The sequence below is a fragment of the Lissotriton helveticus genome, chromosome 2_1 (assembly GCF_964261635.1).
Source record: "Lissotriton helveticus chromosome 2_1, aLisHel1.1, whole genome shotgun sequence".
NCBI lineage: Eukaryota > Metazoa > Chordata > Amphibia > Caudata > Salamandridae > Lissotriton > Lissotriton helveticus.
In genome coordinates this window covers 2,054,211,611-2,054,239,010 of record NC_136059.1, presented here as the reverse complement: position 1 = coordinate 2,054,239,010, position 27,400 = coordinate 2,054,211,611, and positions in this window count along the sequence as shown.

The following is a 27,400-nucleotide window of genomic DNA, read 5'->3' as shown; positions in this document are numbered from 1 at the left end:
ACCAGCCTGCCTTGCCTGCCCATAGTTAGAGTAGGGAAGCTCCTGGAACCTTCTAGAAGAGGGGAGGGGTCTGCTTTTGCCGCCTTAGAGTATGGTCACCTGACCTGGGTATATATAAAGAAAGGAGGGAAAGTTTTTAGTCGGTTGGGGCATCACTGACCTGGGGGACCCTATGCAGGAGACTTAGACGATAGGGCCTTTTCAGGAACCTATGCCACTGGGGGTGACAGGGTTTAGGCGCTGCCCTCCAAGCTGTGTGAGGAACACTGAACTAGCCCACTGATCTGGCCCGGCGGAAGGGGAACCCAGGGACCACCTGCAGTGACCTGCTGAGGAATCCTGTCAGCAGCCTTCAACTCAACCCCCCCTCAAGAAACTAACTACCAAGGGCGCCAGAACCACCAAGCGCCAAGAAGAAACCCCCCTTGCGCTAACCAAGACCACTGGGGATCAACCGCTGTCTCCACTCTGCGCCTCTTGGCTTCATCTGTGCTCCCAGCACTGTCCTGCCTTGCCTGAACTGCTAAGCGCTCTCATTGCCCAGCGCTACCCCCTGAACTGCCTGTACTGCCTCATCCCCCTTGCCAAACTGACTGAACTGCTGAGCGCTTCCTTCCTAGCGCCAGGACTCTGGACTGCCGTGCCCCAAGGCGCTATACTCATCGAGCGCCATCATGCCTGCCTCCTGTGTGCCCTAGGAAGCGCCGTCTCTGCCCCGAGTGCCGGACTGTAGGTGTCTGTCCCCGCTTCAGCGCTGTGCCTTCGGTGCGCTGTGGTCCCCCTATGAGCGCTACTGTCCGAATTCACCGCTGCGGCCTGGGGGAGCGCTGGCGCTGCATCGCGCCACATGGAGCCTCCTGACCCTACCTGCGCCACTGCGGCCCCAGCGCCGCCTGTCGAGACCTCCGTGGCCCGCTGCATCACCCCGGCGGCCCTCGGAGCCAGGTGAGGGCCACTGCTGCTCCAGGCTAGGCCGCGAGGCAGGGAACACCCGCCCCACGTGACGAGGGGGGCACCGCATTATCGGCCACGCCCCTGCCTTCATTATCCCCGCGATTGGAGGAGAGGCTGTCATGCACAGAATATATAAGTCCATATGTTGTGCACACTACGTCAGAGTATGCCGCACCAATACTCTCCTGCAAAGCAGATCCCAAAGTTCATATGTACAAGGACGGTGCACCAAAAGAGGGAGTGCTCGGAAGCTCCAATTCTTATTAGAAAGTTCTTTTATTAATTCCAGTTAAAAAAAAATCCTCAGCCAACGCGTTTCGTTCACACTGAACTTCGTCAGGGCTGAAACAATTCAAAATTCCATAATCAATACAAAACATAAAGAACCCGATAAAAAACACCAACTCACAATAAATACCTATGTTAAACACATACATTTTTCATATACATCATTCCTATAGTGTGTTAGAAATTCATAACCTGGAAGGGAAGAAAGGGGGAAGAGAACAGCATATGTACAAATACAAAAGAGGAGTTTAATTACTTTATGTGTTTGAGTATTAATTTCTTCATTCATCTATAGAGACAAACATGTAGGTGAATCATGAATACTACACAAATTGCTAAATGAATCTATATAAATTATTTCGACATGTAAAATATTTCATGTTCAACAAGAAAAGAAGGAAGGGAAAAAAAGGGAAAAGAATAAAAAAGAAGAAGGAGGAAGGAAGAAAATATCTCTCATTACAAACAGACTCCTCACCTATCAGATAGAGGAAAATTCCGTCGGGATTAACCCATCATCGTTAAGTAGTGAGGGTTTGACACACCATAATTCCACAGTGGTCTAAAGATAAATTGTCGGCCACTGAATAAATACAGTGGTATTCGTCCGTTCTATAAATGGACAAGAGCTGACATGAATACCATTGTGTAATAAGGTTTGTAGATCAACCAATATCTGTATACACACCCTCATCATAACGGATACACTCCGAAGGTGTATATAGTCCAAGGGACACCCTACTTAAATAAGTGGGGAGAGAATCTTACCTGAAATAAATACCCGAATAAATCCCCGCGATGTGATAACTTTGGGAGGGTCTGACCCAAATCTTGGCCGCCCGTATCTGTAATGAGAGAAATAGGTGCAATGTCATAAAACTAACCGGAGGCGGGGGTAAGGTGCACAGCAAAAATAACCCTAACTATAATGGCATTTGTATATATAAGGAATCGAAATTATAAAAAAAGGCAAAATAAGCAAACAGGTTTGTTTCAAACCCATATGACCAAAGGGCTATGTGCAATACGTAGCATGCAACTACGACAAATTTGGTACCTAAACAAAGTCGCCCCATTAGGGGGAAAGTCTTAGTTAGTATAACGTGAAAATAGCCATAGTAAAGGCAAAACAGAATGATATAGTACCGGACTCTACCCGTTCCCAGTATTTTGCATTTCATTTTGATACTTATTTGTTTTTTGTTTTGATCCCTCCATGCCTCACTAAACCCGAAGTATCGGGAAGGCGTATAAGTTCCCCATTGGTAGACCCTTGGGAAACAGATGACGTAAATAGCAATACCGCGTATCGCGGACAGGGTACTATTGTTGTGAGCAGCCCCACCCTCCCTCTTTAGGACTTACCGGATCGCTTGGAGTGTAGCAGATAAATAAAGTGCAAGCCGAGCTCACATTATTGCCCGGTTTATATATCCCGGTCAGATATCTCCGTACAGCCCTCCTCTACGTCATACACTGCGGCCGATTGACGCTCGTATGTTTAAACGGTTCCCCGTCTGCACCATCTTGGAGTGTGTACAAAACTAGTATAAACGACAGAATTCATACATATGCAATAATAGTTATAGTAGACCAGTAACGAAGTAGGTTATTGAGTAAAACGGTATTTAAAAAAAATCTTTTCTTGTTGTAAATTATGTCTATTCCAATGTTATCCAATTGTAACTCAGTCGCCATGTTAGAGTGGTGTATCCATGCTTGAAATGACAGTTAATTAAAACCTCATTATTTATTCCTACCCCCTCCTACGTCGTGTTGAAAATATTGAGAAAATCAAAAATACAGGCAAAATTTCATCTGTATCTAAAACAATAACCGCTAACTATCAAAAATAATCGGATCTTAGTTGAAGACCCATTGTATCCTAATTCAAGGTTATCAAAAATTTAATTAATCAAATAAGGACAAAAGCAGAAAAAGAAGGGAGTGGATAGTATAAGATTTACATGGAATCCATTCATATTGTCCTGTTTCCAATAACTCCATATCAGACCATGAATGTGTATGCTAGATAGATTACATAATGTTCATCATCCCAATACAATCACAAGCAGATTAAATTCTTATGGTGAATATATTGCCTCATAATATACAGTAAATACAATCCATCCCACTGAGCCCAGTAGGAAGTAAGGTTACATTATCTAAACCTCACAAAAAATAATGCATCTCATCATCAGTATTGTGCCCAAGACTGGTGGCCCTCAAGCGGCAGATCCACTTTGCCTCCTTTTGCCGTAACAGGAGTTCTCTATTGCCACCTCTTTTTGGTATTGTAGTGTGATCTATAGCATGGAACCAAAATTCAAGGTCATCAGGATGTTCGGCAGTATAATGGCTCGTAATGGAGTATCTTATGTCCTTCGTTTGTATTGCGCGTCTATGTTCTTGTATCCTGAGTTTCAGGGGGCGCACTGTACTGCCCACGTAAATGATACCACACCTGCAACCAAGTACATACACCACATGTGTAGTATTACAGTTAATGAAATAATCAATCCTATGATTTTTACTCGAGTTGTAACTGAAATTAGAAATCTTATTTTTACCCATAGGATATATATTACACGTTCCACGTGTAAAAATGCCTTTTGGTCTGTCTGGGAACCATGTTGGAATGGATTTTGAAGAAGTCACATAACTAGGGCATAGTGTATTTCTCAAGGATGCGCCTCTCCTGTATGTCACGGAGGGTCTATTTTCAATACACTCCTTTAGCCCTGTGATGCCCTGCAGGAGGTGCCAATGTTTGCTGAGGATGTTAAAAATCGCACCGCTGTGTGTGGTGTATTGGGTCACAAACCTAGCTTTCGAGTGTTTGGTCTCACCCATCTTTTTATCTTTTAGTGTGTCATCTCTGCTTACATTTTTGACTCTCTTTTCTGCTCTTTCGAGTACTCTTTTATTATATCCCCTCTTTGTGAACCTATTGACAGTATTCTTAATATTTGCAGTAAAGGTTTCATCTTCACTGCAATTTCGTCGGATTCTTATCATCTCTCCGTATGGAATATTGTTTTTCACTGAGGGAGGATGAGCACTTGCTGCATGTAATACTGAGTTACATGATGTTTCCTTTCTATACAAGGTGCTGCTGATCCGGCCATCCTTGACATAAAAGTGAATATCGAGGAAGTTGATGTATCCTTTGTGATGCATCATAGTAAATTTGATGTTAAAGGGATTGTCATTCAGGAAGGCAACATATTGCTCCAGCTGTCCAGTAGTGCCGGACCAAAGGCAGATCACGTCGTCAATGTACCTCCCCCAGTACAGGATGTTGCTGGTCCAGGGGGGGGCACCTCGACCCCAAGCATGCTCCCTCTCAAACCACCCCATGAAGAGGCAGGCATTAGAGGGAGCAAACTTGGAGCCCATAGCAGTTCCATGTGTCTGTTGATACCAGCAATTGTCAAACAGGAAGAAATTGTTTGTCAGGATAATTTCAATCATTGAGATGATCATCTCGTTATACTCATATAACCCTGCATCATCTCTGTCCAAGAAAGAGCGTATTGCTCTAACCCCATATTCTTTATTGATGGAAGTGTAGAGACTTTCTACATCAAGGGTTACGAACAGTAAATCCTCAGACCACTCAAAGTCTCAGAATTTTGTTAGGATATCTCTGCTATCCCTAACAAACGATGGTAGATTAGGAACCAATTTCTGAAGTTTTTGATCAACAAATTGAGAGAGTTTTTCAGTGGGGAAACCCATTCCTGATATTATGGGTCTGCCAGGGGGGAAATCACCTCCCTTGTGTTCCTTGGGTAGTACATATATACAGGGGAAAGATGGACTATCGACCCTTAGAAATCTGTATTCCTCCTCATTAAGGAGACCCATGTCTCTCCACTCAATGAGCTGAGTGTTGATCATGATAGTACTTTTGGGGATCGGATTATTACCAATCTCCCTGTAAAACATTGGATTTTCGAGTTGTCTTTTGATCTCCCCCATGTAGTCTATAACAATATTGCCCCCCTTATCGGCCTCTCTAATGACTATGCTTGAGTCATTATTCAGTTGTTTGAGGGCCAACCTTTCTGCTGTAGTTATATTATGGATGGTTTTTGGAATGTATTTGTTGGGGGTTTCCAAATCATAAAGATCTGCTGTAACTTTCTCAAAAAAAGTGTCGATATTGTGGTGATATGAGTGTGTTGGAACAAATTTCGATTTAGGATGAAATCCACTATCGAGGTTGCTACATTGAGAAATTTCAAGGTCTTCCAGGATAGAAGGGATATCTATCTCTTCATTTTCTTGGTCTAGTGTCAGTAGACAGTGCACTCCTCTAACTTCTCCTATAGTATTTGAAACTACACATTGATCTATCTGTGTTCTATTTTGTTGTTCATGTGGTCTATTGGAAAAGTAATCCTTAAGCTTTAGTATCCTAACAAATTTAAAGAGATCAACATGTGTGTTAACTAAATCACCTTCTTGTGTCGGACAGTAATTAAGACCTCTGCTCAGAATATTGATTTCATCGTCATTCAACACTTTATTGGAAAGATTAATGATTTTTAAGTCTGAACATCTATCATCACATACAACAGTATCGGAAATCATATTGCCATCAATGTTTTCAATGTTTTCACAAAGTTGGGGAGAAAAAAGACACAATTTATTTGCAGAGACTATTTCTTGGGTTTCGCCCCCATATTTTGTTTGTTTCTCACAGTCCCTCTTGTATCTGCCCTTAAACCTCCTGCCGCCTCTCCTTATTTTTTTAGGTCTTTTTTCATTTGTAATCTGTTGCTTATTCGGAGCTTGGTCAGCTCCTTTTGAAGGATGTGGCCCCTTCTTCTAAAGGGATATCAGGCAGTGTGATAATAGAAGCTGAGCTGCTTACAGATGATAATGAGATGTTACTATTTGAGCCAGTCTTCACACTTTCCTCTCTACTTTCTCTGGCACGTTTTTTGCTTGTGTCCTCCATCCCCAGAACACTATCAAATTTCTTCGCAAACGTATATACTCTGCCATCATTATAATCTTTGTCGTCCATTTTGATCTTACTAAGTTGTTTATTCTTAAGATAGACTTGATGCCCCTCTATAATGGTTTTCAGAAGAGCATAGTTCTTTTCTATAAGATCTTTTTGTGGCATGTCATTAATCTCCTTTTCAAGAGCCTCTATTTCTAATTGTAATTTCTCACCTTTTTCTGCCGCATGTCTCACTAGTATCTGCATCATTGTTATGGATGCCCATTCCAAGTTACTTTCCCATTCTTTCAAATGGTCACCACTTAAATCCTCAAAGGTAGGGAATATTAGTATCCGTAAACCTCGCGGGATTTTTTGTTTTTCATATACTGCTCAAGAGTAACCCCGTCCCACCAACGACTTAATTCTTGTTTCCGTAACCGTTCAAGTTTGATGAACATAGTCTTGGACTGTTTGGACTGGTATACTTTTAACATTGCTAGCCCCAAATAAATCCTGGGCTTGTTCTTCGCGTCCATCCTGAAATCTAGGCATTTTTTACCAAGTCACAGTAATTTAAACCAATTTCAAAGAAAAACACAATAACCATATAGAAATATGTGCAATAACAGTCAATATTAATCAATTGGAAAGAACAGAGCGGCTGACCTCTGCAGGCCGCGCTGCCATTGGCGGCCGAAGGCGCGTCTCCCCTCCGCCTTCTGTGATTGGTTCTCAGGCCCGGGTAAGGCTGAGAGAGGCCCGGGCCCGTCTAGCTGCTGCCTTCTCCCACGCTGTACTCGCAACTAGTCCCGAGGCGAGAAGAGCCGAAAGGAGGCCCGGGACCTGTCCCCCTAGCAGCGTGGAGACCGCGGGAGGGGTGCAACCTCCCCACCAGCCAGCCATACCGCCGCAAGGGGCCGAGGAGGCCCAAAGAATGAGGTAAACCCCAGGGAGGAGGCCCCAAGTTTGCCCCTCCCCAGGGGAAAACTGTTGCCGGGCCCCGTTGGCCCTGACTAGCTATCCCAGACCCATAATTGGGCCACAGCCCTGCCAGCCACCTTTGGGGGCCCATGTTTGCTAAAGATAACCCCCTGTTGGGGGAACTGATTGCTCCCACTTGCCCTAGGCCGGCCCAGAGGTTTACGTGCTTACTGAACTGGGCCAGGACCTCAGTTAGGCCCCCATGGCTGTTGCAAGCTAGAGTTAACCCCTGGCTAGGGGTCTGGTACTGCATAGTGAAGTGCTGTTTATTCCCGCCTGATTTTTAATGACCTGTTTATTCTTGAGTTATGAAATGTTTATTCCTGATTAAGGAGATGGTTACTCTTGCGTAAGGAAATGTTTTACTTCTGCTCAGGCAAGTGTTTTCTACCTCTGCTACTCCAGTGATTTGTTGTGCCTACGGAAATGCTGACTCTGATCTAATGAAAGGTTTCATTCTTGCCTAATGAGTGGTCATGCCAGATTTCTAATGAAATGTTTAGCACTGCAAAAGGAGTTGTTTATTCTCGTGTAGGGGGATGTTGATTAATTGCCTCAAATGACCTAATGACATGTTTATCTTTGATGAAATGCCTTGATGAAATGCTTTGATGAAATGGTCTGTTGAATTGCTTTGAGGAAATGCTTTGATGAAATAGAGATACTGTGATTATTGGTTATCCTGACTCTGCTCTAGATAAAAGCTTATTGATTTTAATCAACCTTGCTGGTGTGGTGTCAGTCATTGTGTGCATTTATTGTCTCAGTGGATGCGTGTGCTGTATGGTCACTTTACACCTAAGCTTTCGGGTGCCTACCTGCTCGAGCCAAGCTACCCCCCAGGGAACTGGTGACCCCAGTTCCTACAGGTACGTACTCTGAATTGCCTTAATAAAACACAGCCCGAACCCAATCTCCCACATGACCTCCCACATAAAAGCCCAGGATACGCGATCAAATGCCTTCTCTGCATCTAAAAATATTAAACCAAGGTTTTTATGGTGCACATTAGAGTAATCAATGAGTGATGACTCTATGAATATGGTTGATGGTAATTCTGCCTGGAATAAATCCATGTTGGGACCTAGAGACCAAGGGCATGATAACTCGCACAAGCTTATTAGCCAAATCTTAGAATACATTTTCCCATAAGCATTCAACAAAGATATTGGTCTATATGACCCTGGTATATAAGGAGGTGTTTCCTTTTTTCTAAACACAACAATGTTTGCCTCCTCCCAAGACAGGAGCACTTTCCCCGACTGAGCTTCCTGGAAGATACTTAACATGTCAGTTTTCACCACCGGGAAAAGCAGCTGATAAATCTCCAACAGTAATTTATCTGGTCCAGCAGCTTTGTCTCATGCTAGCTGACCTAGTGCTTCCTCTAGTTCTTCCATTGTTATTGACTCGTCTAATACTTTTTGATCCTCCACACTAATTTTATTCATGTCAATTGTTTGAAGAAAGTTCTTTAAGTCTAGTTCATCCAGATCCTGTTGCTTAAATAACTCCTGATAATACTCATAGAAACCCCCCAAGATAACTTCTTCTGTTTCGACCATTTTCTCCCAGCATCGGTCATGGCCGAGATTATCTGAGAGGCTTGTCTAACTCTAAGTCTTTGTGCTAGACATCGCCCCGTTGACTACCCATATTCATATCTATTTTGTTTAAATGTCTTATATTGAATGTCGATTTCCTTGCACCAAATCAAGTTTATTTTAGCTTTGACACGTGCTATCTTACCGTGTACGGTGTTACAGTCTCATCCTTGTCTAAGAGTATTTAACAGTTCCACTTCCGCCCCACACAGAAATTTGAGAAAAAAGTTAGTCTAATCCTTGTCAAAGAGTATTTAACAGTTCCACTTCCGCCCCACACAGAAATTTGAGAAAAAAGTGATTTTATCAGCAAAATTTGAGGTTTGCACGGGATTGTGGGTAGGAAAACGTTAGGGGACCCTCGCAAGCTATAACTCACTGGACTCCCCCGGGTGTCTAGTTATCAGAAATGTGTGGGTTTGGTAGGTTTCCCTAGATGGCCGCCGAGCCCGGGGCCAAAAATTAATGGGATACCCCTTGCAAAACCAGGTTGTTTTGTGATAGGTCATTTTGATGTTGCCTCAACAGGTTTTGGGCCCTTGCCTGTCGTGGGTACTTGACCCACCCATGCGAGTGTGGTATCACTTTTATCGGGAAACCTTGGGGAACACTGGCTGAGAGGAAATTTGTGGATCCACGTAGATTCCAGAACTTTCCCACACAGAAATGTCATTTTAGCTAAATGTGAGGTTTGCAAGGGATTGTGGGTAGGAAAACATTAGGGGACTCATGCAAATCATACCTCGCTGGACTCCCCTGGGTGTCTAGTTTCCAGAAATGTGTGGGTTTGGTAGGTTTCCCTAGATGGCTACCGAGCCCAGAACCAAAAACTCAAGGGACCCCCCCTTGCAAAACCAGGTTGGTTTGTGATAGGTAATTTTGATGATGCCTCAATAGGTTTTGGGCCTTTGCCTGTCGCGGGGCCTTGACTCACCCACGCAAGTGAGGTACCATTTTTATCAGGAGACCTGGGGAAATGCTGGGTGTGAGGACATTTTTGTACCCACGCAGGTTCCAGAACTTCCCACCACAGAAATATGAGGAAAAGGTTGTTTTTTTGACAATTATTTAGGTTTGCAAGGGATTCTGGGTAACAGAACCTGGTGAGAGGCAGTCAAGTCACCGCATCCTAAATTTCTCTGGGTGTCTAGTTTTAAAAAATGTATAGGTTTGCTAGGCTTCCCTAGGTGCCGGCAGAGTTAGGGTTAAAAAAATACAGCTAGGCACTTTGCCAAAAAAGGGTAATTTTTCACTGCGAAATTGAGTGTGTCCACGTTGTGTTTTGCACTGTTTCCTTTCGTGGGCACTAGGCCAACCCACACAAGTGAGGTACCATTTTTCTTGGAAGACTTTGGGAAATGCGGGCTGGGTGGAAATTTGTCGGTGCACACAGATTCCAGAACTTTCCACCACAGAAATTGTGGGGGAAAAGTTTTTTATTTTTATTTTTAGGTTTGCAATTGTTTTTGGGTAACAGAACCTGGTAAGAGACAGTCAAGTCACCCCATCCTGGATTCTACTGGGTGTTTAGTTCTCAAAAATATATAGGTTTGCTTGGTTTCCCTAGGTGCCAGCAGAGCTAGGGTTAAAAAACTACAGCTAGGCACTTTGCCAAAAAAGGGTATTTTTTCACTGCGAAATGGAGGTGTGTCCACGTTGCGTTTTGCGCAGTTTCCTGTCGCAAGCACTAGGCCCACTCACGTGAGGTACCATTTTTCTCGGAAGACTTTGGGAAACGCGGGGTGTGTGGAAATTTGTGTATCCACGCAGATTATAAAACTTTCCACCAAAGAAATGTGAGGAAAATGTGTTTTTTTAAAAAATTTTTAGGTTTGCAAGGGATTCTATTTAACAGAACCTGGTGGGAACCAGTCAAGTCACCCCATCCTGGATTTTTAGTTTCCAAACATGTATAGCTTTGCTAGGTTTTCCTAGGTACCGGCAGGGCAAGGGTTAAAAAACTACAGCTAGGCACTTTGCCAAAAAAGGGTCGTATTTCACTGCGAAATTGAGGTGTGTCCACGTTGCGTTTTGTGCTGTTTCTTGGTGCAGGCACTAGGCCTACTCACACAAGTGAGGTATCATTGTTCTCAAAAGACTTTGGGGAACGTGGGGAGGGTAGAAATTTGTGGATTCATATAGATTCCAGAACTTTCCACCACTGAAATGTGAGGAAAATGTGTTTTTTTTGGACAATTATTTAGGTTTGCAAGGGATTCTGGGTAACAGAACCTGGAGGGAACCAGTCAAGTCACCCTATCCTGGATTCCCCTGGGTGTCTAGTTTTTAAAAATGTACAGGTTTGCTAGGTTTCCCTAGGTGCCGGCAGAGCTAGGGTTAAAAAACTACAGCTAGGCACTTATCCAAAAAAGGGTAATTTTTCACTGTGAAATTGGGTTGTGTCCACTTTGTGTTTTGCGCCATTTCCTGTCGCTGGCAATAGTCCTACCCACACAAGTGAGGTACCATTTTCCTCGGAAGCCTACGGGAAATGTGGGGTGGGTGGAAATTTGTGGATCCACGCAAATTCCAGAACTTTCCACCACAGAAATGTGAAGAAAATGTGTTTGTTTTACAGCATTTTAGGTTTGTAAGGGATTCTGGGTAACAGAACCTGGTGAGAGGCAGTCAAGTCACCGCATCCTAAATTTCCCTGGGTGTCTAGTTTTAAAAAATGTATAGGTTTGCTAGGCTTCCCTAGGTGCCGGCAGAGCTAGGGTTAAAAAAATACAGCTAGGCACTTTGCCAAAAAAGGGTAATTTTTCACTGCGAAATTGAGGTGTGTCCACGTTGTGTTTTGCGCTGTTTCCTTTCGTGGGAACTAGGCCAACCCACACAAGTGAGGTACCATTTTGCTTGGAAGACTTTGGGAAATGCGGGTTGGGTGAAAATTTGTGGATCCACACAGATTCCAGAACTTTCCACCACAGAAATTGTGGGGGAAAAGTGTTTTTTTTAAAAGTTTTTAGGTTTGCAATTGTTTTTGGGTAACAGAACCTGGTGAGAGACAGTCAAGTCACCCCATCCTGGAGTCTACTGGGTGTTTAGTGCTCAAAAATATATAGGTTTGCTAGGTTTCCCTAGGTGCCAGCAGAGCTAGGGTTAAAAAACTACAGCTAGGCACTTTGCCAAAAAAGGGTCATTTTTCACTGCAAAATGGAGGTGTGTCCACGTTGCGTTTTGCGCAGTTTCCTATCGCGGGCACTAGGCCCACCCATGCCCACCCACTCACGTGAGGTACCATTTTTCTCAGAAGACTTTGGGAAACGCGGGGTGTGTGGAAATTTGTGGATCCACGCAGATTACAAAACTTTCCACCAAAGAAATGTGAGGAAAATGTGTTTTTTAAAAAAAAAATTTAGGTTTGCAAGGGATTCTCTTTAACAGAACCTGGTGGGAACCAGTCAAGTCACCCCATCCTGGATTTCTAGTTTCCAAACATGTATAGCTTTGCTAGGTTTTCCTATTTACCGGCAGGGCAAGGGTACAAAAACTACAGCTAGTCACTTTGCCAAAAAAGGGTCGTATTTCACTGCGAAATTGAGATGTGTCCACGTTGCGTTTTGTGCTGTTTCTTGGCGCAGGCACTAAGCCTACCCACACAAGTGAGGTATCGTTGTTCTCAAAAGACTTTGGGGAACGTGGGAAGGGTAGAAATTTGTGGATTCATATAGATTCCAGAACTTTCCACCACCGAAATGTGAGGAAAATGTGTTTTTTTGGACAATTATTTAGGTTTGCAAGGGATTCTGGGTAACAGAACCTGGTGGGAACCAGTCAAGTCACCCTATCCTTTATTCCCCTGGGTGTCTAGTTTTAAAAAATTTACAGGTTTGCTAGGATTACCTAGGTGCCGGCAGAGCTAGGGTTAAAAAACTACAGCTAGGCACTTTGCCAAAAAAGGGTAATTTTTCACTGTGAAATTGGTTTGTGTCCACTTTGTGTTTTGCGCTGTTTCCTGTCGCTGGCAATAGTCCTACCCACACAAGTGAGGTATCATTTTCCTCGGAAGACTACCGGAAATGCGGGGTGGGTGGAGATTTGTGGATCCACGCAAATTCCAGAACTTTCCGCCACAGAAATGTGAAGAAAATGTGTTTGTTTTACAGCATTTTAGGTTTGTAAGGGATTCTGGGTAACAGAACCTGGTGAGAGGCAGTCAAGTCACCCCATCATGGATTTCCCTTAGTGTATAGTTTTCAAAAATGTATAGGCTTGCTAGGTTTCCCTAGGTGCCACCAGAGCTGGAGTTCAAAAACTACAGCTAGGCCCTTTGCAAAAAATGGAAATTTTTCATTTTAAAAATGTGTTGTGTTCACGTTGGGGTTTGAGCCGTTTCCTGTTGTGGGCACTATGCCTACCCACACAAGTGAGATACCATTTCTATCGGGAGCCTTAGGGTAATTCAGATTTGTAAAGCAATTGACTTTTGATGCATTTCTGCCTACCAAATGAAAGACATTGTGTAAAGAAGTCATTTTGAAAAATGACCGATAATTCTCATGATGGTATGAGTATTCTCAATTTTTGAAATGTACAAATATCTTCTGTTGCTAAACTCTATATTTTGTTCCCATTTCAGAAATACATAGGTGTCTTTCATACTGCTTTTTTTATGTATACATTTTCCCACAATAATTGCTATATACCCGGTACATAATAAAAAGCCATTGCAAATTGCTGTTAAGTTTTTGGCTCTGGGTTCGTCGGGTTCTTGGTGAACCTACAAGTCCTATATATCCCCACAACCAGTACACGTCCTATATATCCCAACAACCAGTAAGGTCCAGCGGATGTAACGGTATATTGCTTTCAAACAGTTGTCATAATTTAAAGAAGTTCCTGGTGAAAATGTTGACACAAAAGGCTGTTTTTTTCAACTAAATTTCAATTTTTTCTATATTTAACTGTTAGTTTCTATAAAGAAACCTTGATGGACCTACACAAATGACTCCTTGCTGAATTCAGAAGTTTGTCTACTTTTCTACAATGTATAGTTTTCCAGGATCGATTATTGCTTTCATACCTATTTCTACCATTAACTGGAAGGAGGTTGAAAGCACAAAAAAGCAAAAATAGCCCATGTCCCAGAAAAATGGCAAAACTGTGTAAAAAATGTTGGTGTCTGACAAAAGTCAGTCATTCACTAAAAGCTGGAAAAATTGTGATTTCAGCCCACAAACCCTTTTTTGATACCATTTGCAGGAAAAACCCCAGACTCTTTCATTTGCAGCACGTTTTCGCATTTTTCCCCCCAAAAACAAGATTTTGCTGTATTTTGACTAATTTCTGGGACCCCTTCAGGGGAATCCACAAACACTGGGGGGCATATTATCAAGGGCTTTTATCTCCGCTTTTTTGGCTTTAAAAGCCAAGAAAGCGGAGATAAAATTATCTCCCTATTACCTAGCTGTCGCTAACACCAGTTAGCGACAGCTAGTAGGAGATAGTGACCATCTTGGGCCCCGCTTGCATGTCAGTGATATTTATCTCTAATGACATGCAAAGGGGGCGTGCCACGATGTTAGCGACTGAAAACAGTCGCTAACATCGCTATCTCCTATTACCAACTTTTGGAGATCGCGAATATCTCCAAAAGCTAACACCTGCCCTGAGCAGTTCTTAACCATGTTATCCAATGGAAGGTGGATAACATGGCTAAGAGCATTAGCTCGGTAATGCATGAATATTGCAGATTTTTCAGTGATATTCATGCATTGCGGCAGATTTTTATCGCTTTTGCGATAAACCTTGATAATAGCAAGGTTTATCTGTGATAATTTCTGGCGAGGATTAGCGTTAAAAAATTCGTTGCTAAGCATCGTTAGCGATAAATATCGCTTAACGTTGGTAATATGCCCTCTGGTACCTTTAGAATTCCCATGATGTTGGAAGAAAAGGACACAAATTTGGTATGGATAACTTATGTGGTCAAAAAGTTACAGGGGCCTAAGCGCGCACTATCCTAAAAAGCCAAAAAAAGGCTTAGCACAGGGGAGAAAGGCCTAGCAGCAAAGGTGTTAAAAAAATAAAACGTGTGAAGTGTTTTCTTTTAGTAGGGCCTAATGTTGACATGTAATATTTGGAGAATGAATAATAAGTGGAGAATCTAAGAAAATGTAACTATTCATGCTAATGTGTGATTTATATTAATCTTAATGTAAGGAGTTTTCATGTAGGACTCTTTGAAAGATTCTTTTCTTAATTTCAATAAGCAGAATCTAGCTGAGGTAGGCATTTTGGATACCATGAGAACTTTTCTGAGTGTTTCTTTTCATGCTTATGAACAATGGGCCTTTTCTGATCCAGCAACACTTTTTGACAGAAATGTTTCAATATAATTGCTAAACCAGAGAGAGTGTCTCGGAACAAACAGATAGAGAACAAATGCGTTACCTAACTTCCAAGGAAAGGATGCAAAATTATAATGTGGTTAAAACTGATGATTCAACAAAGAATTACTTAATGGTTCTGGATTTTTTTGTGAAGTATTGATCACACCATGAGCAGCTCACTGTGGCGGACCAATGTAACCAGAACGAATGATGGAACTGAACTTTCTGGGCGTAAACGGAGAACTTTAGAAGTATAATGGCCCCCATGGAGGAGGAGTTGGGGATATCTATCTTTTTCAGTTTTGCTGCCTACCATGCTTTTGGACTAAACTTTGGATTTGAACTGAAATTCAAAGCTGACTCAACCTGTACTTTGTCAACTGGCATAGTGTGCAGGTATAACTCTTCGGGCTAGAGAGTTATGGACTTAATCCTGTAATTCCTTATGTTTCATCTCTCTTTATTTGGTTTGTGTAACCTAAATGTTAAACTTGATTTCCCTATGTACTTTCTCTCTCTTAGATAAATGATATACTTGAGGAATTGGGAGTTCCCACCTGAACCCTTGACAATATATGGTTGATGGCTTCCTAGAACCTTTACGGTAGAGTCAATCAGTGAGATAGGTCTTTAACAAGCCTGGTCGTTTTTGTTCCCCTTTTTGAAAGCTGGAACCACTATCGCCTCTCCCAAGAACAAGGCAGAGGACTGACAATAGCAGTTCTAATAAAAAAAATTAATAGTGGGGCCCAGAGACTGATATTGTCCTTTAACAAATCTATGTGCACCCTGTCTGGATTAGGCACTTTTCCATCACTTTTACTGAAATACCCTCACTGAAAAGGGACATTTGACCCACTTTTACGGCCCAAAGAAATCCTGAATGCCTAAAACTTGTATATCATTTGAAGGGTTAAAAGTGAGAGACAAATTAGCCTCCCAATCTTCCCCTAATACCAGATATTCATTTTTTGAGAGGCAGTTTCTGAAAAAAAAAACGGGTGGTTTACAACCTCCCAAAACTTCCTCTTGTTCTTAAGGGACCCTGCTGCAACTAGGTCCATCCATGCCTCTGTCCTCAACTCCTGTTTTCTCTGGCCAATCGTAGTCTTATAATTCTTCCTAAGTGACTTAACCAGCATTTTATCTTGGGAGTAGTTTTTTTGTTCTCTATGGGCTTTCGAACTAGCACTATCATGTCATCAAATTACTGGTTTTTCCCTAGTACTGTGACTTTTGACCATAAGGGTAGATGAAATAGTAAAGCTTAAGGTCTCACAATCTCGTACAATTACAGCTGGAGAATTTTCTTGGATTAGGCAGCTGTTAGTAAGCTTAAGATTCCCTTTTACGGCATAATGAACATGTTTTTGATAGTGACTCGTACATCATACACAACCGTGACCTGTCTAATTTAAAAGTTACATAATATTGTCCAGAGCCACTGGGATTATGTGGTGGTGCAGTCGAGTTTTCTGCATAAATAAGAATTTACCATACTTGCCACCTGTTAGAAATGGGGTTCTCTGGCTGGCAGAGGTAGGTACTTTTGTCCAAATAGGGACCCTTGCTTCGAGACATTGTAAGGGGGATACACTTCTAAAATAACCCTTTCTTACCCCCTTGGTAATTTGGCACAAGCAGACAGGCTTATCTCAGAAGCAAGGTGCACACATACAGTAATACAGTGAAAACACAATTGGACACCAAACCAGTTTAGAAAAATCTTTATCGGAACCAAAACAAGACCAAACGACAAAAATCCACAAAGCAGTTATCAAGATATCCTTAAAAATAGGTTAGTCGTTACTCAAATAAAGTTTGTAGCAACATATAACTCCACTTGGAGTTATAACGACGTTGTGACCGTTAAAAATCTCAACGTACGGCGCGGACCATGAGGTGGGCGGTGTCGGGCCCACAAAGAACAGTACCTTGGAAATGATGAAAACAGACAGTTCACAGCATCGGGGAGGTGATGCTTTGTTGGCGCTGCATAGCGTCAGTTCCTTATGATCCCAGGGGAGGTGAAGCCTCTGTTCCTTACTGCAGGGGAGGCAAGACGACTGGTCCTTACTGCGTCAGGGAAGTGACGTCACTATGGCTCCAAAAACTCAGTTCCTTACGATGGTGCGATGACAATGGATTCGGAGATCATCCATGTCAAGGATCGGGTCTGCGATGGGCCTACGTAGCAAGTCGGAGCAGAGCTCACGGCTGTGGTGCAGGTTACGGCTTTGCTCGCCTGCATCGGTGTCGCAATTTGCTTCTGAAGCAGCTGAAACATTTCCAGATGCAGAGAGACAGAAGGGGTGAATTTATTTCGTTCTTGAGACTTTAGAACAGGAGGCAAGCTCAATTTCATGCCCTTGGAGATCTTTTCTTCAAGTAGGTGACAAAGCAAACAGCAAAGTCCTTTTTCTCCTTTCCTTGGCAGCAAGCTACCACTGCAGACCAACTCCAGACATCAAACAGCACAAGGGCAGTATTCCTCCTCAGCTCCTCCAGCTCTTCATCATGGCAAAGGTTTCCTCTTGATTTCCCAGAAGTGATCTAAAAGTCTGAGATCCACTTTTTATACACACAAATCCGTTGTTCTCTGAAGGTAGAGAGTGTCTGTACCCAGCCAAAACCAGTTCTGTCCTCACTGGTGCAGCTTCCTGGCAGGAGGTGGAGATAGCATTGTTGAAGGCAGACCAGGCCCATTCAGGTGAAGGGAAATCTTCACTCCCTACTCTAAATGCAGCCCAGGTCCATTCAGCCCATCCCTGACTCATCAGACGTCTGGAGCCACAGCCCTTCTCCAGCTCCTGTCATCCAAAAGCCAGACATGCAATGCAAAAACCTAGCAGAGGCACACTGGATGGTTAGGCAAGAAAATACCTACTTTTTTAAAGTGGTATTTTCAAACACAGAATGTAAAAATCACACTCACTGAAAGATGCATTTTAACATTCTGAGTTCAGGCATACTAAACTTCATTTTCCAATCTTGTTCCCAGGGTCATTTATGTTTATAAGATGTTATAAACATACTCCCCATTCTGGCCTAAGGGAACAGATAGCCTTGATATAGTGAAAAACGAAATTGGCAGTATTTTGCTATCAGGACATGCCACACTCATCAGAGCATGTCCTACCTTTCACATACAATGCACCCTGCCCACAGGGGTACCTTGGCCTACCATAGGGGTGACTAACATCTAGAAAAGTGAAGGTTTGGGGACTGGCAAGCGTGTGCACTTGCCAAGTCGACAGGGCAATCCCAGACTGCACACAGGCTCTGCAATGGGAGACCTGAGCCACACATTTTAGAGGCTGCTTCTATGGGTGGCACAATCAGTGCTGCAAGCCCACCAGCAGCATTTGATTTACAGGTCCTGGCCAAACATGGTGCACTGTAGTAGGGTCTGACAAGTAAATAAAACAGCCAATCATGGAATCATTAATCCATAACAACAATTTACAAAGGGACCGCTTGCACTTTGGCACTGAACAGCAGTGGCAAAGAGCCCAAAGCATCTAGACCAGCAAAAACACAGGAGGAAACAGCAAAAAAGTTGGAAGGGAGACCCACGCCAATGGTGCCAGGTCTAACACCACCCTTGCCACATAATTCACAATCTTCTGCACAATTTGGCAATTTCAACTTTAAAAAGTTGTATCGAGCTCAAACAGATCAACTTCTCCCAAAAAGAGACTTTTTTGTTACTGTTTTTTTATAAAAACTGTTTTATTGGTAAAAACGTAAACAGCACAGCTATGAATTGAGGTTATGGCATGCATGAGGTATACAGGTATACATGCATTATGAATAGGTCAATATTACATTAATAACATTATTATAAATTACATCAATAACATCACAACCCTCCATTCGTTGATGGCCCATCAATTGTAAGCACATTGCCAAGTCTCATTTTGTCACACAGCAGTTCAACTGTTGGAGACAAACATATATAGCCCCTGTATTTATTCCACATACCCAATTGCGGTCCCACTTTTTGGGGCATCCCCTGTGTTCGAAGACATCTTTTTCGGCTATCATGGCTCTGTCCATGTCAGCTGCCCAATCTTGAATACTAGGCATCGCTCCCACATCCCATTTCTGTGCGATGTTGCTTTTTGCAATGGCCCATCCCAACGAGGCCCATGTTTTCTCGGTCTGTGTAAGGTTGGTGGTGTACCACACATTGAGTAGGCAACATTTTGGGGAGTATATCAGAGTTTTACCCCCAGCCCTCTCCATTTGTTTGGTCATTACGTCCCAATATGATCGAGCAACTGGACAGTCCCAGATAATGTGAAAAAGGTCCCCTCCTGGCGACACTGTCTGAGACAAGAAAGATCTGTCTGTCTGCCCATTTTGACTAAGATGCCTGCATCCAGATAGGCTTTATGCAGGATCTTCAGTTGGACCAGAAGCAGTCTCAGGGGGATGGCCACCTCTCTGGTGGAGGCCAAGGCATCACTCCAATCACCCTCCTCGAGTACGACCAGGTCCACCTCCGAGTGTTGCCGCAGACGCGCTAAATGTCCCAGGCGGTTATTAGTCAATTTTTTGTACATGAGGGATATGGCTTAATTATTCATGGGATCCAATAGTAACCTATTTTCCATTGGAGAGGCCTCGGGAAGTGGGTCACCCTTTGGCAGCACTGCTTTGAGTGCGTGGCTGATCTGTTAATATCTAAATGTTTCGATCTGTGCAAGCTCATATTTCTTCTGAAAGTTTGTGAAAGTGGCTAGTCTCCCTGAGTTCCACAGATCCCCAACAGTTGAGATGCCGATCAGGTCCCACTTATCAAACCCTGGGGAGTCACTCAGACGACCCAAGAATTCGGGCTCCCATAGTGGTGTAGCACAAGTAATAAGATTGTGCCAACCCATTTGTTTATTGACCCTACGCCAGGTCTGGTGAGGTTTAATTTTCAGGGGTTTGTGTATAGTGCTCTATTATATCCGCCTTGCCCCATGAGTCACCAATCCGTGCGAAAGTTCGGATCCTCATGATTCCCATGTGCCCACCGATTGATCGCAACTAACTGAGCCGCTTGATAGTATAACGATATCAGGTAGTGCAATGCCCCCTCATACCATCCCGCCAATAGTTTTTTCATGGCAATCTGTGGTGCATGGCCGTCACATAGCAGAGCGCTCACGGCATTGTCGATGTTGGTGAAGTAGGAGTCAGGGATTTTATCGGGGGTGTGCTGCAAGACGAAAAGAAATTGCGGCAGCACCAGAATTTTAAAAAGGGCTGCACGTCCCAAAAGAGTCAGGGGAAGTGAACGTCAGTGTTTAACGCTGGTGCGGATGCGTTTCTGAGGTTCTTGCAAGTTTGCTTCATAAAATTGAGCTGGGTCGGTTGTGAAATATATATATATATATATATATATATATATATATATACATATATATATATATATATATATATATATATATATATATATATATATATATATATATATATAAATAGCGAAAGCCCCCCAATGCAACAGGGATGTCATATCCTCTTGCATTACGCAGTGGCGGCTCCCACAGTATGTATAGCTGGAATTTAGACCAGTTAAATGTGTATCCTGAGTGAGTGCCAACTATGTGAAAAATGTGGAGGATACGGTGAAGGGTAGATGAAGGTAAAGCCATATAAAACACAATGTCATCTGTGTACAACGAGATGCGGTCTTCGTGATTCTCTGACCATTTAAGTCCACGGATCAGGGGGTCTCCCCTCACCCAGACCACCAGTGCTCCAGCACCAAGGCAAATATTAGAGGTGATAAGGGACAACTTGCCGGGTTCCCCTTCCCAATTTGAACTGTCTAGAGGAATGTTGATTCACCTCAACCTGGGCGAGCGGGCAGGCATCTAGTAATTGAACCCACTTTATGAGTTTGGGTCTGAATCCCATCCTCTCCAGGACTGCGAACAGGAAATTCTGTTTGATGGTATCAAATGCCATTCTGGCATCTAGGGGCAGTAGGGCTGCATCCTCCCTAATCGTGTGCTATCTGCCCAGCACCCCGTTTAGTCATCGTATTTTTTCTTTTTTCTAAGGCTATTTCAAAAAGGTGTTGGGCACTAAAGAGGCATACTTTACTATTCTAACTGCAATCTAAAACATTACATGGAATGTACTACAAATTAAGCATTTTATATACGCAATTAATGCTCCTGCTCACACGCAATGTTGTAACTATAAAATAATCTACAATTTTATTCAACGAAACACTAACTAATACTACAAACATATATTTGCATTTAAACTTTAATCCATTAAATAAAAAACAAAATCATCTTCTAAAAAGAACAATCACTATATAATTTGTTTTTAGTATAAACCAGTTCATTTTTTAAGAAAATATATTTTAATATAAAATTCAAACTTTAAAACTAAAAATTGGAATATTTGTATTATTAAAAATTTACTTTTAACCTAATTTATAAAGTGTTATATTTTAATATACAAAATATTAATTATATTACTTTATTAAAATACAGGTGTATACATTTTTTATTTTGAAATTATTTTAATCATTTAATATTTCAAAACATTTGTTTACATTTAATACAATTAATATATATTTTAATTATTTTAAACTAAAATGTGTTAAAAATATTAATATGCCAATATAAATGGTACAACTGTAACACATTAATTTGCATATCATTAACATAATTTGGGCAAAACTGGTCCAAGTTTGTTTTAATTCGAGTCAGTGAGGACCAGGATTGAGAGCTCGTACTGGACTATTCTCATTGGAGCAGGGTAAAGACTGATTTGCAAATAGCTGGGTCCAAATTGAGATAACATGATGTGCAAGATTGCGATGGACTGAGATGTGGCCCCAAGAAATTACCTGTCGCTCAGATTAATTCAAGTATTCCATCCATCAATTTTTTGTATACTGTAGTGTGTCAATCTAAGTGAGACAGGTATGCCCAGACTTGTGTCCTGTGCACACTGTGTCATTGGAACCAAGCTGTTCCTGGCTGATGAGCCCATATCTAAGGCAAAACCTGTCCTGGGTTGCTTGTGTTTCGGTTCAGGGTTGGATTTATGGATGAAACGTTTTGGCAACTATGCCACAGTAGCCTCAGCAGCATATTTTGCAGTACGCCAACATCTCGCGCAGGTTTTGTTAGTGAATCAGGAGTGCAAACCAACAAAAACTATTGCTGAAGCCTATACATCAATAGGTCAAGATAATTTATGAGCCAGACCTAATAAACCACAACTGAAGAATAATTCTGATAAGGATAACTTGTAACAGGCACCAAAGTCTTCTAGAAAACGCTGGGATAAGCAAAAAAAATAAAGAAAAAACAAAGTCACAGTGTGGATCTCCGCAGCCGGAGTCCTCTGGTAAACACTATAATTTGTGCAACTGTGAAACGTGAAACAATTAAATAGCCTGATAGGTATTAGTGTACTGACACACATCCTTCTTGTTCCTTTCAGGAAACATCTGAAAAACGCTTGCAGAGGGGAGGACAATTAGAGCGCAGATCAGAAGAGTAAGACCGAAAAAGGACTCACAATGCTCATCTGACATCATCATAAAAACGCAAGAAAACATACACAACCTAACCCATAATTCAAGAAAATCAAAGTGGCCGGTATTTCCTTAAATATGCCACACATATTGAGATCACTGCTTCAGAACCAGGAGTGGGCGCAGGCTCTGCTAGACAGCGTGGCAGAAGTCTTGATAGTTCACCTGAATCCTCAAAAGTGTCTGGTGGTGAGAGCAACTAATAATTTTGTTCAGGTGGAAACACCAAATCAAAGAGTTAGCTCCAAGTAGATTGCATGATTTAGACATCAAAATTGAGGGAGCTATACTCCACATCATTAAAGTCCTTTTTTGGGAAAATATGATAATCACATATGACATTCTCTTGGCTAAAAGGGATTAGCCAGCTGAGTTTGTTAGAAAAGTCCCACATGAGGAGCACATAATAATACCATCCTTCTCTGTCCTCAATCCTGAATGTGTTAAACATGTATATGCCACTGAGTGAGCCCTTGCACAAGCCCTGGCATTATACCACAACCATGTAGGCTGAGATCACGATTCACACCTTATCATGGTATACCAATAAAGTCCAGCTAGCAATTGCAACAGCAATATCCTTTTAAGCATGAAGCTAAATGACATATTGGCGAAATTCTAAAACAACTTGAATATCAAGGCATGATTGAGCCTTGCACCTCACCAATGAACAATTCTTTGTTTCCAGTAGCAAAACCAGATAATTCATATTACTTTGTCTTAGACTCCAGACTTATAAACAGTCAAACATGCACATTAGCAGTGCAAAATTCACACACCGCAGCACTAATTAACCACATTCCACACAAAAAATACAAAACAACATTAGATATTTCGAAAAGGCTTTTTCTGCCAAAACATAGCACCTGGAAGCAGGATTCTAACTGCATTCACTGTGCTCGGGCCACAAAAACTATGTTGTCGACTCCCTCAGCGGTAAAAGCTTGTGCTTGTTCTGTGCCCATGTAAGATCAATTGTACAAGAAATTGATACTGAAGCATTGTCGATGACATATACCTTGCCTTAAATACACATCTAGCCAGAGTAAATCGCATTTGCTGCAAGTGGCTACAAATTCAACTTTCCCAAAATAAAAATGAGCTATCTCAGTGTCCTGTTCTTGGGATACGAGTTATCAAATGAAAGCAAAAGTCTAGCACCACATTTCTTAGAAATATCCGCACTCCTATGACCACCAAATACAATAAAGAACTACAATCACTTTTGGGCTTTCTCAGCCTTGGTGGAACATACATGCAAGATTATGTACAATGGGTAAACCCGTTTCAACATGCAATACGTCCAGACTTCTTAAGCACACGTTGGGCACCATAACATTCACAGATTCGGAGATAACTGCAAATTGACATGCTTACATCAAAACATTTACACACACGATTTAACACCACAAACTTGGTGATCTGCATATTTGCGATGATCACAGGCTAAACATATATCACTTTCAATGAAGGTGATACAGTACAAATTGCATATAAATTATATTCCAGTGCAGAAATGCATTTTGCACCTACTGAAAAAAAACTGACTGCAGTTCAAACAGCTGTTATGAAGGAAAGATCATTGACTCAGGGTAAACCCATAATTCACCACTACCATCCCAGTCTTATAGGCTGTGACAAAAGCACGCATTCCTAACGTGAAAGCCTTACATCCTAGATGGCTACAGTGGGCCACCTCCTTAACAGCTATGGATGTAGACTAGGGGCCTGATTACAAGTTTGGCTGTCTCACAACGGACCACCACGCCAGCGCCCTGCTGCGAGACTGCCAAACCAGTAGTCAGACGGCCCACTGGATTACGACTTTGGGATGAGCCGAGAGTAATTATCAGTGGCTAATATTAATTCAAACATTCCATCCATCACTTTTTTGTATACTGTATACTCTAGTGTGTCGCTGTAAGTAGGATGTGTATGTGCAAGATAACGATGGTTTTGGATGCAGCCAGAGTAATTACCAGTGGCTGAGGTTAATTCAAGCATTCCATCCATCACTTTATTGGATGCATTTTAAGTAGTGAGCACATGCTCCTTAAAACTGGTTAGCAGTGGTAAATTGTGCAAAGGTCTAAGGCCAGTAAAAATGAGTTCAGCAAAATGGAGGAGGAAGGCAAAACGTTTCGGGGAAGACAACCCTAAGGCCGACAGGTCTAACACGTTTCTTTCATCCAGCCCTTATCATGCACAGGTCTTCACGGCCTTTAGACTCCCATTACATCTTCGGAGCTGCCTTATAAGGCTGGAGTTCGGACTAGAGGCTCAAACATGGGCTAGCATGGCATCCTTTGTCAACTAATAATAAAGGGTAAAAAAGAGTTCCCCAAACCGATAAAAGCCGTCCCCCAGTACATTTTTGTCTAAGAAGGGAACCCCCTGGTTGCAATATCTTCAGTGTTCAATTTATACTCTGCAAATTTTCAGACGTCACTAAACAATCCTAAGCTTTCTTGTGCCGCCTTCATAGCTGCGGTGAAAAAACATACAAAAATTCTATTGAAGACAAGTATTATAGACAAACTCAATAAATCAAGACTGCTACAAATGATGGGGCAACCATACGCCAGTACAGAGCCGGATTGCCTCAGACCGTGACCATATCTCTCCAGTGCTCTCCATGTAGCTGCCTCAAACAAATCATGTTTGCAAGGCTAATGAGTCTACAAACCAAAGAAGTACATTTGAGATGGCTGTCACTCAAAAATGATCAACTGTAGATTCTTCGGCTGCAAGTATGAGTTCTTCAATCACCTTTAATGTTGTTGCTCATCACTTCTGCTACCAAGCTACAGATTGCTAAAACCTCTTTTTCTCAATCATGGCACTCGTACGTGAGATGAGACTATGAAGTTAGTGTTCACCCTCACAGAGCCAATGGAATTGGCAAAATTTGGCAAATACATGTCTCACGCAATCCTTTAAAGATGTCTTGCATACCAACAGCAAGTCACCTCCAGAGACAGCTGTCCCCAGAAATGACTAGCTTTTGAAAAAAAACTGTGCTTGAACTGCCCCCTTTCTTTTTATTTTATTAAAAAAAATAAAACATGGGTCAGGCCCCCAGGGATGGGGTCCCCGGGTTATAAAATTGTCCAGGGAAGTGGGCCACGCAACCCTCCTTCCTAGAACATGAAAAAGCTAGCAACTCACCGGAGGCCCTGCCCCCTTTCAACCCTGCTTTGCAAACACGCCTCCTGGTGCACTAGTAGTTAAGAGATGAAGTCCCCTTGGCTCCTGGAGGTACTTGGGGACCAACTAGCGCCTCTGTTACCTGCTGTAAGACCCACACAGCTGGATTGCTGAGAGGTGGTCAGAGGCCACGCCCACTTACCTCACCACTCTGCAAATGCACCTGCTAGCGCACTGCTGCTTGGGGGGAAGAAGTCAATTTTAGTCCGGCGGCGTTCAGGAGGCCAGTGGGCCTCATCCTGGAGGCGCATTTGCAGAGTGATCGAGGAAGGAGGCATAGCCTCTCACCACCTCTCAGCAATCCCACTGTGTGGAGCTTAGTGGAGGTAATGGGAGGTTTGTTGGCCCCTAAGGATCGTTGTTGTATAAGTGCAATGGGGTGACCCAGTATCCCTCAGAACCTGGGCATATATATCATAGAAAACAATTAGTTCTGTTGTGTGAGAAAATTTCATTACAAATCAGAACATCATAAAAAAAATCTATTTCGGGTCCCAATTTCGATTATCGAATTGCTCCTACACTGCTCCTCACAAAGAAAATGACTGTGCCCCTGTAAAGGTTTCCACTATTATTTGGTGCTCCACACCAGCAGCTTCAATTGATTTTTATGATCTGTTACAAAACAGAACTCTGGAACGATTTCCTCCCCATCAAGGTACTGACGACCATGGCGTCCTCCTCCAACTTCTACTGGAAATCCTCCTCTCCAGGTTCTACGTCCCTATGAATAGAATTACATTTTGAAACCAACTCCTTATGAATAAAATGACCTTTTGAAACTCAGGCCATCTGAATCCATTATTTTCATAGATCGGGCTGTCTCCTCTCACTCCCTGACCTGAAGAAGACACGCCACAACAATCCTCATTGCTGTGTTTGTTAGGGTCGAAACATAAACAGCTTTTGTGTCCAATTTCTCTAGGGTCTTCTAGGTGTCTATTATGCTACACTGGTGGGCGCATTCTGCATTTTTTGCATTGCGGGGGGGGCGGTGCTGTCAGTAGCACCCGCCGCAATGCAAAAAAGGCATGTGGGCATTTGCATCCACAACGTGGCAGGCATCGTGCTGTGATTGCCACGTTGCCCATGCAAATGCAGGGGGGTACCATAGGTCCACCCATGGGTCCCCCCCACCCCCAACATCCTGGGGGCCCGCAACGGCCCCCCAACTGAGGAATCTGCATGCCTTTCTGTGGCCGATACGGAAAGGCTGCTTTCCCCTGACATTGTAATATGGATGGCAGTGTCTAGCAGACACCGCCACCATATTCATCGCTTTTCCACCCGGTGGCGGAAAAACGGCGGGCGGTCTTCCCATCCGCCGTGGTACCCCCCGCCATCATAACATGGCGGGGGGAAAAGGGAGGCTGGAGGGGGATGATGTTGGGCGAATAGCCACCGCCCGCATGGGCACACTCTGCATTTTTTGCATTGCGGGGGGGCGGTGCTGTCAGTGGCACCCGCCGCAATGCAAAAAAAAGGATGTGTGCATTTGCATCCACTCCATGGC